The sequence below is a fragment of the Porites lutea genome, chromosome 14 (genome assembly GCF_958299795.1).
Source record: "Porites lutea chromosome 14, jaPorLute2.1, whole genome shotgun sequence".
Taxonomy (NCBI): domain Eukaryota; kingdom Metazoa; phylum Cnidaria; class Anthozoa; order Scleractinia; family Poritidae; genus Porites; species Porites lutea.
In genome coordinates this window covers 19,629,052-19,642,588 of record NC_133214.1, presented here as the reverse complement: position 1 = coordinate 19,642,588, position 13,537 = coordinate 19,629,052, and the positions used below count along the sequence as shown (strand labels likewise).

At 39.7% G+C, this 13,537-nt stretch overlaps 2 pseudogenes; both read left to right on the top strand.

Annotated features, from left to right (window-relative positions):
• Positions 1-3,536: 3,536 nt before the first annotated feature.
• On the top strand, positions 3,537-5,910 carry LOC140924708 (E3 ubiquitin-protein ligase TRIM45-like; annotated as a pseudogene).
• A 3,947-nt stretch (positions 5,911-9,857) lies between these two features.
• Positions 9,858-12,101, top strand: LOC140924712 (E3 ubiquitin-protein ligase TRIM45-like; annotated as a pseudogene).
• The last annotated feature ends 1,436 nt before the right edge of the window (positions 12,102-13,537 follow it).

Below are 13,537 nucleotides of genomic sequence, written 5' to 3'. Positions count from 1 at the left end.
CAACTTTCAAACAAGAAAAGGGCAAAAACATGTAAACCATGTAAGAATATGGACAGCTTTTGTCGCATTTATCTACGGGGATAAATTTAACAACTGTTTCCCAACATTACTCCATTTAAACAGTGCCCCATAAAGGTCAATTAGCAAAGTTAGTTTAATTTTAACGCTATCCATGGAGTAATGTCGTATTTTACTTAGAATTAAGCTAAACTGTCTATTAAAATTCGTTTGGTTAAGTCCTTGCAAAGCCCCGAACAAGTCCATTAGGCTATCTTGTCGTTAGCGCTACTATAAAGGAATTATTTTCGGCTACGAAAATGGAGTAATGTGGTGTGTAATGACTTTGCGTGTGTTATCCTTTTTAATTAGGTTAACGAAGACAATAGACGCCTTAATCTAAATCAAGAGCGTACTATGTTCTCGTTTTCTGAAACCAGTTTCGAAAAGCAGTGCCACAAGGGCTTAACTAGAGTTATTCAGCTAGAGAAAGTAGCCTCTAGAATTCAGCAAATTTCCACTCAGCCTCATAGTTTGCTCGCGTGGCAAATGGGCATGTGCTGAATGTTGTAAAGAATGGGGGAGCTGCTAAGGAATATGTCAGCTGCATATATGTAGCGATCCGAATGATTTTTTGGGGAACTGGTGAACGCACTATATCTTGCTTTAACATTTAAAGCATATCAGCCTATGCTATAGTCAATAGCTTTCACCGAAAATAATCTTGCACTTGTATTTTGGCCCTCTTCCTGTGCCCCATAAAGAGCAATAGTTGTGCTTACCGGGTTGCAAAACATGCCGAATATAAACAGGCGTGTGCCCCAAAAATTGTCTTAACAAGGTACGGCAAATATTTTTTTTCAACAGAGTACTGTTTACGAGTGTTTTTTGAAGACGTTTCTACTGACAAAAAGTCGTCGATTTTTGACCTTTTACTGCCACACCCAGAATTTTCAGACAATCACAGACAAAATTAGTTGGGAAGGTTGTACAACTTAACAGTAGTCAGTTTTAATCCTGGAAAAAAACAGAGTTTTCTCTTTTGCTAAATAGCCCCCGTCCCCCTATTCAATGTTGGGATATAACAGAACAATTGCGCGCACAAACATTAACGTTTTGATCAACATTGGGCCAGGGGTGGGGGGAGGAAGAAAAAGAAGAGGTAAAAAAGGCAACCTTCCCAACACTTTTGACGATGATTGTAGTTTGTCTTTGCCCTCATTAATATGCACGATTTGCCCGCCAAAAGTCAGTGAACCGGAACTAAGACAATCACAGCAGCAGGAAATAGGACTTGCATAATTACATTACGCCTCCGTGATTTTAAGTCGCAGACAAGTTTGACTTTGCTCCTCAGACAGTATGAATTAACCAATAAAAACGTGTCTTATTTCCTAACTAACCAATCGAAAACGAAGACGTTTATCGACCTTAAAGTAACTAGAAATCCTAAACCAACTAAAAATAGCACATGTCAAACCGGTTATACCAACCATGACCGCCACAAAATAAAAATAGCACATGACCTTATCTTTATGAGATTCCTGCGCATTTTATTCATGAGATCAAGACAATAGCCTATGACGTCATCGGCGTTAATGTATTCCTGCTCACACTAATGAGATTCCTGCTCAAAAAAGAGGTTAATTTCATCCCTCCTATACTACTAATGGCGTGGTCGATGAGATCGAATGCTTTCCTAAAGTCACAGTAGAACCGTTGCCGTCAGTATTCTTATACCAGTTGTGGAGCATGCTGATTAGGGCATGCACTGTGTTGGAGTTCGGAACAGTCCCATATTGGTTCTGGTCAATCTTCGCAAGGACGGCAGGCTTGATGTAGCCGTCAACGACAAACTCTTCCCCGACTTTGGAGAGAGGGATGGCTGGGGGATTGGTCCGTGGGTTAACTATATAACACGGCAATATAATCCTTTCACGGACATTTGTTGGAACTGTGTCCCGGGGGGTTACTCTATTATATTACCCATATAGGTATGTGCCGCCCCAAATGGTATGGTGTTTAAGTCGTTTTGGTGTTAAAACGGGTATATAACGAGTACAGTAGCCCCTCTCCTCAAACAAAATAGAGCAGAGAGACGGGGCGGCAGTACACAGGCTAACAGATGTTTCGCTTTTATCTACGCCGCACTTGTACTTGATTTAGCATCCTTCATAGTTATGGCTTTCACGCATTCTTGCTTCACAAAGGTTTTAGTTTTCATCTTGTTAGTGATCATTTTACGTCTGATTTAGTTTTAAAATAATTTGCATTTAAAATGGCAAACTAAAACTGGCCCGAAAAGGACTGTTACAACAACGATCGTGATTGGCTCGTCGGCCTTTGCTTCCGAAAAAAGGAAGAAAAGAAAGGTAAAGTCACAAGACCTGATTGTTGAAGGTAATTTAGCCTTTGTTCCTGAAGGTGTATAACCGGCCCTGTTAGGGACTTTTTACACCATCAGATTATATAAGAGACTTGAACTAATGAAAGCGGAAAGAATGAAGAAGAGGAGGAGGTTCCAGAAATTTAAGCCTGGTTTAAACCCTTAAGTGTAAGGATGAAGATTTGGTCGTCCTTTCTCAATCAACACAACCTTCCAAAAAGGGAAAAATACATGATTTGGGAATACTATAAAACTGAAATACTCCAGGAATCGAGTTTTTTAAGCTGTTCAAAACACTCACAACACGACGTGTGTTAAACGTAACATCGTCTTATTTACTGAGCGATTTCTCGCGCGCTAATTTGTCGAGAGCTATGGTCAGACCATGGAAATAACGAGGGCACTTTGTGATGATTAACATAGATTTCGTGCAACTTAATATAGCCTGCATTTCTGAACCTACCGAATTAAAAGCCTTTAAAAGTGATGGCTCGCCAGCGAAATTTAAACCTAATACTTTAACACAATGATGTTTTCCTTGATGACAGACGTCTATTTTGTGCACGAGAAAACGTGACTTTCTTTTCTTTCTCAACCAGAGGGGAGGGGTAGGGTGGGGGAGTGGTACGTGCAATATAATTCTTTCACGGACATTTGTTTAGACTGTGTCAAAAGGGGGTTACTCCACCATATTACTCACATAGGTATGTGCCGCCCCAAAGGGTATGGTGTTTGAGCCGTTTCGGTCTTAAAACGGGTATAGAACGGGTACAGTAGCCTCTCCCCTCAAACAAAATGGAGGAGAGAGACGGGGCAACAGTACACAGGCTAACAGATCAGATGTTTCGCTTTTATCTACGCTGCTCACGCTCTTGATTTTATATCCCTCATAGTTGTGGCTTTCACGCATTCTTGCTTCCCAAAGGATTTAATCTTCATCTTGTTATTGATTTTACGTCTGGTTTAAGTTTCAAAATAATTTGCAGTTAAAATAACAAACTAAAGCTGGCGCGATGAGGACTCTTACAACAGCGATCGTGATTGGCCCGTCGGCTTTTGTTTCCGAGAAAAGCTAAAGATAGAAAGTCACAAGACTTCATTGCTGGGTGTGGAGTGCATCGAGGGTCATTTTGCCTTTGTTCCTGAAGCCATCATGGATCTTACAACGCTATTTCACAATCTTCGAGAAGAAGTGTCTTGTTCGGTGTGTTCGGACTTATTTACGGATCCTAAACATCTCTCCTGTCTGCACAGTTTCTGCTTAAAGTGTTTGAATCGATGGTACGAAACGTGTGGCGGCGGACAGGCCATTAAATGCCCAAAGTGCCAAACCCTAAGCAGAGTACCTGCGAGCGGCGATCTAAAAGATCTTCCAACCAGTTTCTATTTGAACGGCTTAATCGATGTTCTTGCCATCAAAGAATGCAAAAAGACTCAAGTGACATGTGCAAACTGCGACAAGAAGAGCTCAGAAGCTTCGTATTGTTTCCAGTGTTGCATATTTTATTGCGAGCAATGCCTGGTTGGTCACAATATGATGCGAGACAAAAAGGAACACCGCGTATTGGCAGTGAAAGAGTTCCAAGACAAGGACTACGAGGATGTGTTGAAGCGACCAGTGTTTTGTTCAAAGGAACGACACGAGAAAGAAGAGCTTAAATACTACTGCAAAGAATGCGAGACGGCTCTTTGCCAAACTTGCGTCACTTTGAATCACGGAGGTCATGATTTGAGATTAATCGAAGAAGGAGCCGAAAACAAAACACTCGAAATAAAATCTCTCCTTCAATCGCAGAGAGAAGGGTTAGATGCCAAACTGAACGTAATTGCTCAACTAGACGGGGACTGTGCTAAATTGATTCAACAAAGTGAAATCGCCAGGAGAAATGTCCAAAAATTTGCTGATGGCTTGATCAAGACAATTCAAGCAAAAATGAAAAATGTTATTACCGCTGTGGAAAAGCAAACGAAGAAGTCACTCGAAATTTTAAAAGCAAAAAGAAGTGCGATTCAGCAACAGGTAAATGCCACCGAATCATCACTGGAGGAAGCTGATAGACTTTTAAAACGAAGCACCAATGCGGAAGTTGTTCAACTCAAAAAATCACTACAAACAGTTTTTCAAGGATTGAATCAAACCGAACCTATTGTTCATGACCCCACTCTTCTGCAAACTTTTGTTTTCGTGGAAAATCAGAAGGTGCTTGATATCGTCAACGAGGAAGAACTTGGATTCTGGAAAGAACCCTACCGAACAAAAGCAAGTGAATCTCTGGCTGAAGGCGAAGGACTCAAGGAAGGAATTGTAGCGCGTAAAGCTCAATTCAATTTGACCACAAGAAACGCGGAGAAAAAGCAAGGGTACAATAAACATGACCGTGTCACGGTGGAGATCAAGGACAAGCACAAGAATGCGTGACGCAAGTGCGAATAGATGATAACAAAGATGGGACCTACAAAATCACTTATTATCCCAGAGTTCAAGGGACATTCAAATTATTAGTTAAGGTGAACGGGGAACATATTTCTTGTAGTCCTTTTACTGCGATTTTAAAACCATTTCAAGTGAAACCTATTGTATCTTTTGGAAAGGAAGGCTCGGGTGATGGAATGTTTAAGAATCCTCTGGGGGTGGCAGTGAGTGATGGGGACGAAATAGTAGTAACTGACCAGTTAAACCATCGGGTTCAAGTGTTTGACAGTAATGGTACCTTTTTAAGATTCTTTGGTCACCAAGGTGTGAATGCTGGAGAGTTTAAATACCCTTTTGGAGTAGCCATAAATAAGGACAGGAATATTTTTGTAGTAGACAATAACAACCGCAGAATACAGATTCTTAGTTGGGAGGGGAGGCACCTGGGTTCATTTGGCGGCAAAGGAAGCCTTGATAGTCAGCTGTCTAACCCTTGTAGTTTATCCTTAGATAGTACTGGTAATGTTGTTGTGGCTGATTCAGGTAACAAACTGATTAAGATTTTTACCCCGGATGGTAGGTTTGTAATGAAGATAGGTGGACAGGGTTCATTTAGTTTTCCTACGCACTGTGTTCAGTGTGGTGAATATTTCATAGTGTCAGACACAAATGAACACTGTATCAAAGTATTTAACAGGGAGGGCCATTTTCAGTACAAGTTTGGTAAGGAGGGGATACGGGACGGGGAGTTCAATTGGCCACGTTTTCTGACAGTGACTCAGTCAAATCACCTGTTGGTATGTGATCAGAATAATCATAGAATACAAGTCTTTGAACTAGATGGGAAGTTTGTAGGAAAATTTGGAACATATGGCAGCAAATTAGGAGAATTCTCGAATCCATTCTCATTAGCTGTTCTAAGTAATGATCAAATTGTTGTGTGCGAAAACAGCAATCATCGAATTCAGATATTTCAATAAAAATTGTCCTTTTTTCCTGAGAAAACTATGTAATAAGTAAATCCCTCTTTGATTAATAAATGTATTTGTCAGCTTTACGGCAGTGCTATAATGTATACGTAATCGTAGGCAAGTGAAATATGCTGCGTGTAGTCCGAGGTGAAACCTTGTGGTCTTAAATCAAGTTATGTACATAACTTATTTGTTGAGAAAATGAGTTAACTTGAATATTCTTTTAATACAGTTCTGTATTCGAGAAACGATTTCTTTTTTAATTCTTTCTAATATTCATTCTCAACCAAGTTACAGCAAGGTTGTAGTGGTGAGCTTTTTTAAAACAGAAATACGTTATTTAACTTAGAAAACTTATAAACATTCAATAGGGATATTGTTAAAGTTAGCATGTTTCGTCTATTTCGACCATAATGGCGAAAGCGCATCAACGCGATGTCCGAGATGACCAAGATCATCAACAAAGACAACAAGCTTGCATGGTTTTACCAAATGTGACTAATAAGTTTTTTTTTTTTAACCTAAGGTAACAAAAAAATATTGATTCACGAGGAGAAATCCCGTTTTCCGTTTTCTGCCACAGCCCATAGAGATTTCGAAATCTTTAAGAAAGCTGTTTTTTTTCTTAACGTAATTTTTCAAAATGAAACGGTATGTAACTTTTGTTTAAAGAAAAACGTCCTCTTTTTTTTCAGTGAAGCGTGAAATGCCTATTTCATTTTTCGTGAATTGTGAAAGGACCGTTTTATTTTCCGTGAAACGTGATCTAGACCCCCCCCATTACCACCCTCTAATTAGAGCGAAAAGCAAGACATCTTTACGTCACAACCCATGTTTGCATACTCTCATGCAAACACGCCTCTTGGGCCAATCAGAGCGCGCGTACTATCTTAGTTATTTTAATATATATACAATTCTTACCTGTATTCGACCAAAGCCCCTCATGTCGCGTTGCAATTACACCCCTCCATTAACTTCTTTCCTCTCGTGCTGTTATCAACGGTGGAAATCGGAAGCTTAAGCTACGACGAGAACGGCAGAAAGCAATAGGTTAAAATTAGCAGAACAACACAGACAACACCTCGCACGTGCTGCGCACTTTTGTACATTTCTTTGTCGTCGCTGTTTGCTGACTACAACGTGAAAATCCCGGGGTGAAAATGCCTATAATTAAAGCAAAACGTTTTTTTTGATGAAGTTAACTCACAACATCATTTTTCTTTTTCTTTGCCAGTACTTTGATATTCGTTTAGGATTTATTTAACTCCAGAGAAATTCTCCAAAATTTGACATCGTGAATGACATCTGATGATGGCGTTGAAGTTTCCAACACCGTGAATTGAATTCACATTTCAAGTTACAATTTTGTTGTCATCACTGTGGTTGCCTAAGCCGGCTCCGATAATATCTTGGGCGCACTTCTTAATAAGCGGTACCATGAAGGCAAGAAGACGCTTAAACTGTCCACTTCTGGGTCTGTTCATTTGCAACAAGTACGCGTATGGCTGTCGCATTTGCTCGAAGGAGTTGTTTATTGCAATTATTGTTTTTAAGCAAACAATTAAACAAAATTCCAGCGGGTAAATGCGACAGCTTTAAGCTTTTGTTGCAAATGAATCCATGCACCCTCACATCTTATTTGCTGACTTACTTGACCAACCTTTCCATTTCGGAAGATTTGATCGTCATTTTTTAAACAACACATATGCATAATACATGAAAAATATATGAATTGGCAAAATACAGAAATAAAATACTCCAGAAATCGAGTCTTTGAAGCTGTTCAAAACACTCACAGCACCACGTGTTTTAAATGTTACATCGTTTTATTTACTGAGCGATTTCTCGCGCGCTAATTTTTCGATAGCTATTTCTGCATTTCTGAACATACCGGATGGCTCGCCAGCGAAATTTAAACCTAATATTTTAACACAATGATGTTTTCCTTGATGGCAAGACGTCTGCACTTAGTGTACGAGAAAACGTGACTTTCTTTTCTTTCTCAACAAAGAAGTTGTTCTATTGTACTAGTCGATCTGTGTCCTTCATTGAAAAGCACCTTGACCGGGGCCTTTTTTATATTCTCCCACCCCTGGGGTCACCTTTGCTCCGCCCATTTTAAAATCCCCCTGGTTGACCGGTTTTCCTACCCAAAGAAAAAGCCGATGACATGGGCATAAGTGGAATTATGTTTATAGAGCCTAACTCACCCTACACATGCATCCAGCAATATTTTTGTTGTTTTGAGTTGTTTCACGTGTCAACTATGCTTCAAGCTTAGACAAGAGAGCTTTATTCTCTCTTGCCTTAGAATATAGATTTTTACTCTCAATAAGATTTAATACTACGGTCAATTACGTGCCCGGTACCAGTTCAAGAGGCTTGTAAATTACAAGATCCTCAATATTGGGGTTGAAAGACTTTTAGTGTCATTACACAAACTCTTACAGGCATGGGTATACTATTCCTAAAGCTTAATATATTGAGCTTAGAGGAAAAAGAATTAAGCTTAAGAATAAGCACATTGCAAAAGATAGAATAGATGGTCAACTAAACAAATTGATGTTCTACCGTCAAAAAATAGGCGGGGGGGGGGGGGGGGACTTGGGGGAGGAAAGGGGGTCTGGGCCCGGTTGCATAAAACCTGCACTTAAGTGCTCACTTAAGTAGGTCACTTACGAATCCGTTATGGGTACACTTACGGGTGTTGCATGGAACACACTTAGCACTCTCGTAAGTTTCTGTTTTACGTGGTAACTTACGGGCTCACTTAAGGGCACACGTAACTTTGTTATAGTACTTTTAATTATTAATTTGACTCACTCTATTTTTTTAAATTAAGTTAACCATCGGTGAGTGTAAAGAAAGTTAAAAGTCGTTTCGAACACTTTTAAACCTCTCAAAAAATTAAATTTGCATGCAAACGTTATTTTTCTTCAATATCTACTTAAAATGATAGTTCGTCTTCTTTTTTCACAAAAGTGTACATCAGAGGTTAACAAAGCGCATTAGAACGAATTACGTGAAGAAAAATACTTTTTTTCACTTTTCAGTAAAAGATCTCGTTAAATTTAGTAAAAACAGTAACGATACGGGACCCACATAGGTCCCGTAAATGTACGTGCTATTTTTCCCGTAAAAAAAGTTTTATGCAACGCCCGCAATTTCTGTTGCATAAACGACACTTAAGTGAACACTTACGAAAATCGTAAGTGCAACCACTTAAGTGAATTCCCAAAGTGGACCACTTAAGTGATTTCATGCAACTGACTTAAGTTACGAGTGCACGTACGTGTACCCGTAGTTGTTACGGACGTTTTATGCAACCGGGCCAAGGATATTTGCAACATCCGGCACCTGGCCTCCTGGCTTATGCTGTATAGTTATTTACCTATCGTGATAAGCCCTACAAGATTTGTAGCGGAAACAGTATAGCCTCCCCTGTCAGGGACCTTTTCACCATCATAATATGTTATAGAGATGTATTGAATTTTGCCAAAATTTGTCTGCGAACAACTCAGTTACTTAATTTAAAACCTGGTTTAAACCCCTTAGGATGTGAGATTGGTCCGTGGGTTAACTAACATTTCAATATAATACTATCACATACATTTGTTAAGACCGTGTCCGGGGGGGGGGGTACTCCAATTATTTTACCCAAAAAGGCATGTGCCGCTCCAAAGAGTATGGTGTTGGAGCAGTTTCGGTCTAAGAACGGGTGCAGTCAACCCCTCCACTCAAACAAAAGGGAGGAGTGAGACGGTGCGTTTGCACTGTAAAAAGCTAACAGTTGATTCGCTTTCAGTTTATCTACGCTGCACTCGTACTTGATTTAACATTATTCATATTTGTGGCGTTTACGCATTATTCATTCACCAAGGAATTTTTTAAATCTTCGTCTTGTTTAAGTTTCAAAATAACTGATTTGCATTTTATATATTTAAAATGGCAAACTCAAGCTAGCGCGACAAGGACTCTTATAGCCGCGATCGTGATTGGCTCGTCGGCCTTTGTTATATTTCCGAGAAAAGCTAAAGATAGAAAGTCACAAGACATTGAAGGTCACTTTGCCTTTGTTCCTGAAGCCATCATGGATCTTACAACGCTATTTTACAATCTTCGAGAAGACCTGTCTTGTTCAGTGTGTTCGGACTTATTTACGGATCCTAAACATCTCTCCTGTCTACACAGTTTCTGCTTAAAGTGTCTGAAACGATGGTACGAAACGTGCGGCGGTGGAGAGGCCATTAAATGTCCAAAGTGCCAAACCCTAAGCAGAATACCAGCAAGCAGTGATCTGAAAGATCTTCCAACCAGCTTTTATTTGAACGGCTTAATCGATGTTCTTGCCATCAAAGAATGCGAAAAGACTCAAGTGACGTGCGGAAACTGCGACAAGAAGTGCTCGGAAGCTTCGTATTGTTTCCAGTGTTGCATATTTTATTGCGAGCATTGCTTAATATGTCATAATACCATGCGGGACAAAAAGGAACACCGCGTATTGGCTTTAAAAGAGTTTCAAAACAAGGACTACGAGGATGTATTGAAGCGACCAGTGTTTTGTTCAAGACAAGGACATCAGAAAGAGGAGCTGAAATACTACTGCAAAGAATGCGAAACAGCTCTTTGCCAAACTTGTTTCGCTTTGGATCACGGAGGTCATGTTTTGAAATTAATCGAGGAAGAAGCCGAAAGCCAAAAACTCGAAATGAATACTGTTCTTCAAAAAAAGAGAGAAGGATTAAATGCAAAACTGAACGTGCTTGCCCAACTAGACGAGAACCGCGCTAAAGTGATTCAACAAAGTGAAATCGCCAGGAGAGATGTCCAAAAGTTTGCTGATGGCTTGATCAAAACAATTCAAGCAAAAATGCAAAATCTTATTGCTACTGTGGAAAACCAAACGAAGAAGTCCCTTGAAAGTCTAAAAGCAAAAGGAAGCGAGATTCAGCATCAGGTAAATGTTACTGAATCATCACTGGAGGAAGCTGATAATCTTTTAAAACGAAGCACCACCGCGGAAGTTGTTCAACTTAAAAAATCATTACAGACAATCTTTCATAGAGTGGATCAGACCGAGCCCATTGTTTATGACCCCATTAGTCTGCAAACGTTTGTTTTTGTAGAAAATAAGAAGATGCTCGATATTGTCAATGGAGAAGAAATTGGAGTTTTAGAAGAAGCTTTTCAAACAAAAGCAAGTGAATCACTGGCTGAAGGTGAAGGACTGAAAGAAGGAACTGTAGCGCGTAAAGCTCAATTCAATTTGACCACAAGAAACGCAGAGAGAAAGCAGAGGTATAATGAGAGGGACAGTGTCACGGTAGAGATCAAGGACGATCAAGGACAAGAATGCGTGACGGAAGTATGAGTAGATGATAACAAAGATGGGACCTACAAAGTCACTTATTATCCTAGAGTTCAAGGGACATTCAAGTTATTAGTTAAGGTAAACGGGGAACATATTTCTTGTAGTCCTTTTACTGTGATTTTAAAACCATTTCAAGTCAAACCCGTTTTAACTTTTGGAAAGGAAGGCTCAAGTGATGGAATGTTTCTGTATCCTCTTGGGGTGGCAGTGAGTGATGGGGACGAAATATTAGTAGCTGATCAGTGCAACAATAGGGTTCAAGTGTTTGACAGTAATGGTACTTTCTTAAGATCCTTTGGTCACAAAGGTGTAAACGCTGGAAAGGTCAAACACCCCGTTGGAATAGCCATTGATAAGGGTAGAAATATTTTTATATTAGAATGGGATACCAATAGAGTAAGGATGTTTAGTTGGGAGGGGAGGAACCTGGGTTCATTTGGCAGTCAAGAAATCGTTGATAATCAGCTCCATCATCCCTGGGGTTTATCCTTAGATAGTACTGGTAATGTTATTGTTGCTGGTACAGGTAACCAACTGATTAAGATCTTTACCCCGGATGGTAGGTTTGTAATGAAGATAGGTGAGCAGGGTTCTTTTAGTTTTCCTGTTCACTGTGTTCAGTGTGGTGAATATTTCATAGTGTCAGACTCACTTGAACACTGTATCAAAGTATTTAACAGGGAGGGGCATTTTCAGTACAAGTTTGGTAAGCAGGGGGATGGGGACGGGGAGTTTAATTATCCACGTTTTCTGTCAGTGACTCAGTCAAAGCACCTGCTGGTCTGTGATAGGGATAATCACAGAATACAAGTCTTCGAACTAGATGGGAAGTTTGTCGGAAAATTTGGAACAAATGGCAGCAAATTAGGAGAATTCAAGGAACCATTCTCAGTAGCTGTTCTAAGTAATGATCAAATTGTTGTGTGCGACAAAACTAATCATCGAATTCAGATATTTCAATAAAAATTGTCCTCTTCTCCTGGTTGTACAGCAGTGCTTTTATTTTATTGTAGGCAAGTGAAGCCACATTTAGTCCGAGGTGAAACCTTGTGGTCAACCTGAATATTCTTTTAATGTATTCGATAAACGATTTCTTTTTTAATTCTTACTAACATTCATTCTCAACCAAGTTACAGAAAGGTGGCAGTGGTAAGCTTTTTTTAAACAGAAATACGTTATTGCTAAATTAATATCTATTTGTGCTTGAAAAACGTATTAATATTCAATAGGCATATTCTCGAGGAAGGACATGTAAAAGTCATCTGACCGAAAATTCCCTGATGTGAGAGATTTGCGAGGCTTGGGGAGATACAGAGTTGAATGATTGAAACAGTGGAATGCTATGCTAATTAGGATGGGGAGGTCATTAGAAAAAAATTAAAAAGTGAAAATTCAACAAAAACCTTATAGATTGCGAAAACACATATTCAACCTACCGAAAGGAACAAAAGAGCGTCAGTTTATTAGAGCTTATTCTTAAATGAAGAAGCTTTTTAACCGAGAAACCTGGCGCAAAATAAATTCTTAATTCTGTGGGATGCCTGTGGCACTCCCACGGTAAAAATCCGGTTCGGTTGTACCCAAAATTGCAAAGCCAGCCAATAGGATTGCGTAAAGTCTTTATCGATTATTTCTTCTTCGAAGTCGACCAATAGGATTTTACAAAACCTTTATCGATTTTTGATGGACTTGCTTCCTCTGAAGAACGTTTCAGAACGTTTCATTGTACGAACAAATTGCAAAGCCGGCCAATAGGATTGCCTAAAATCTTTATCGATTACTCTTTTCTTCCAAGCCGACCAATCAGATTGTACAAAATCTGTATCGATTTTTAATCGATTTGCTTCCTCTGAAGAACGTTGAAATTGCCAAATTTGTCGCCCTTGCCTTTTCCCACTCGTGGTTTAGCTGGTTTAGGATGGCTTGTTAACCAGCGAAATCCTTCGGGATACTGGCTGGCAAGTCACGAAAGGCGACTTGAGCCAAATTATTTCTTTCCTTCATGATTCTTTTTTGTTTAGGCCTAGCTTTTTCATAAGGTTTTAGTAGCGTCTGGTTGCGTGCCATGATTTCCGATAGATTTTTCTATTCGGAGTTCGCCAGTTTTTGCCGAGCACAGCCAGAGTTCAGTTTTTTTCTTTTCTGATCGAAAACACCTTGACGATGGGAGGTTAAATCGCGTAAATTTCAACTCGTACCTGTAACGTCACGTGATAGTTGTTATCCAATAGGATGCTAGATTTTACATGTGCTCGCGATCTTGTACACGAGTCTTCAGTGAACCGACTTATGGATTAAAAGTATCGTTTGTTTATGTTTACAAGACCCGTTTGTTGCTGTACAAAGCCACAACGTTACAGTACCCTCGACGATTGGCGGTGAAATCGCAAAAATATTGT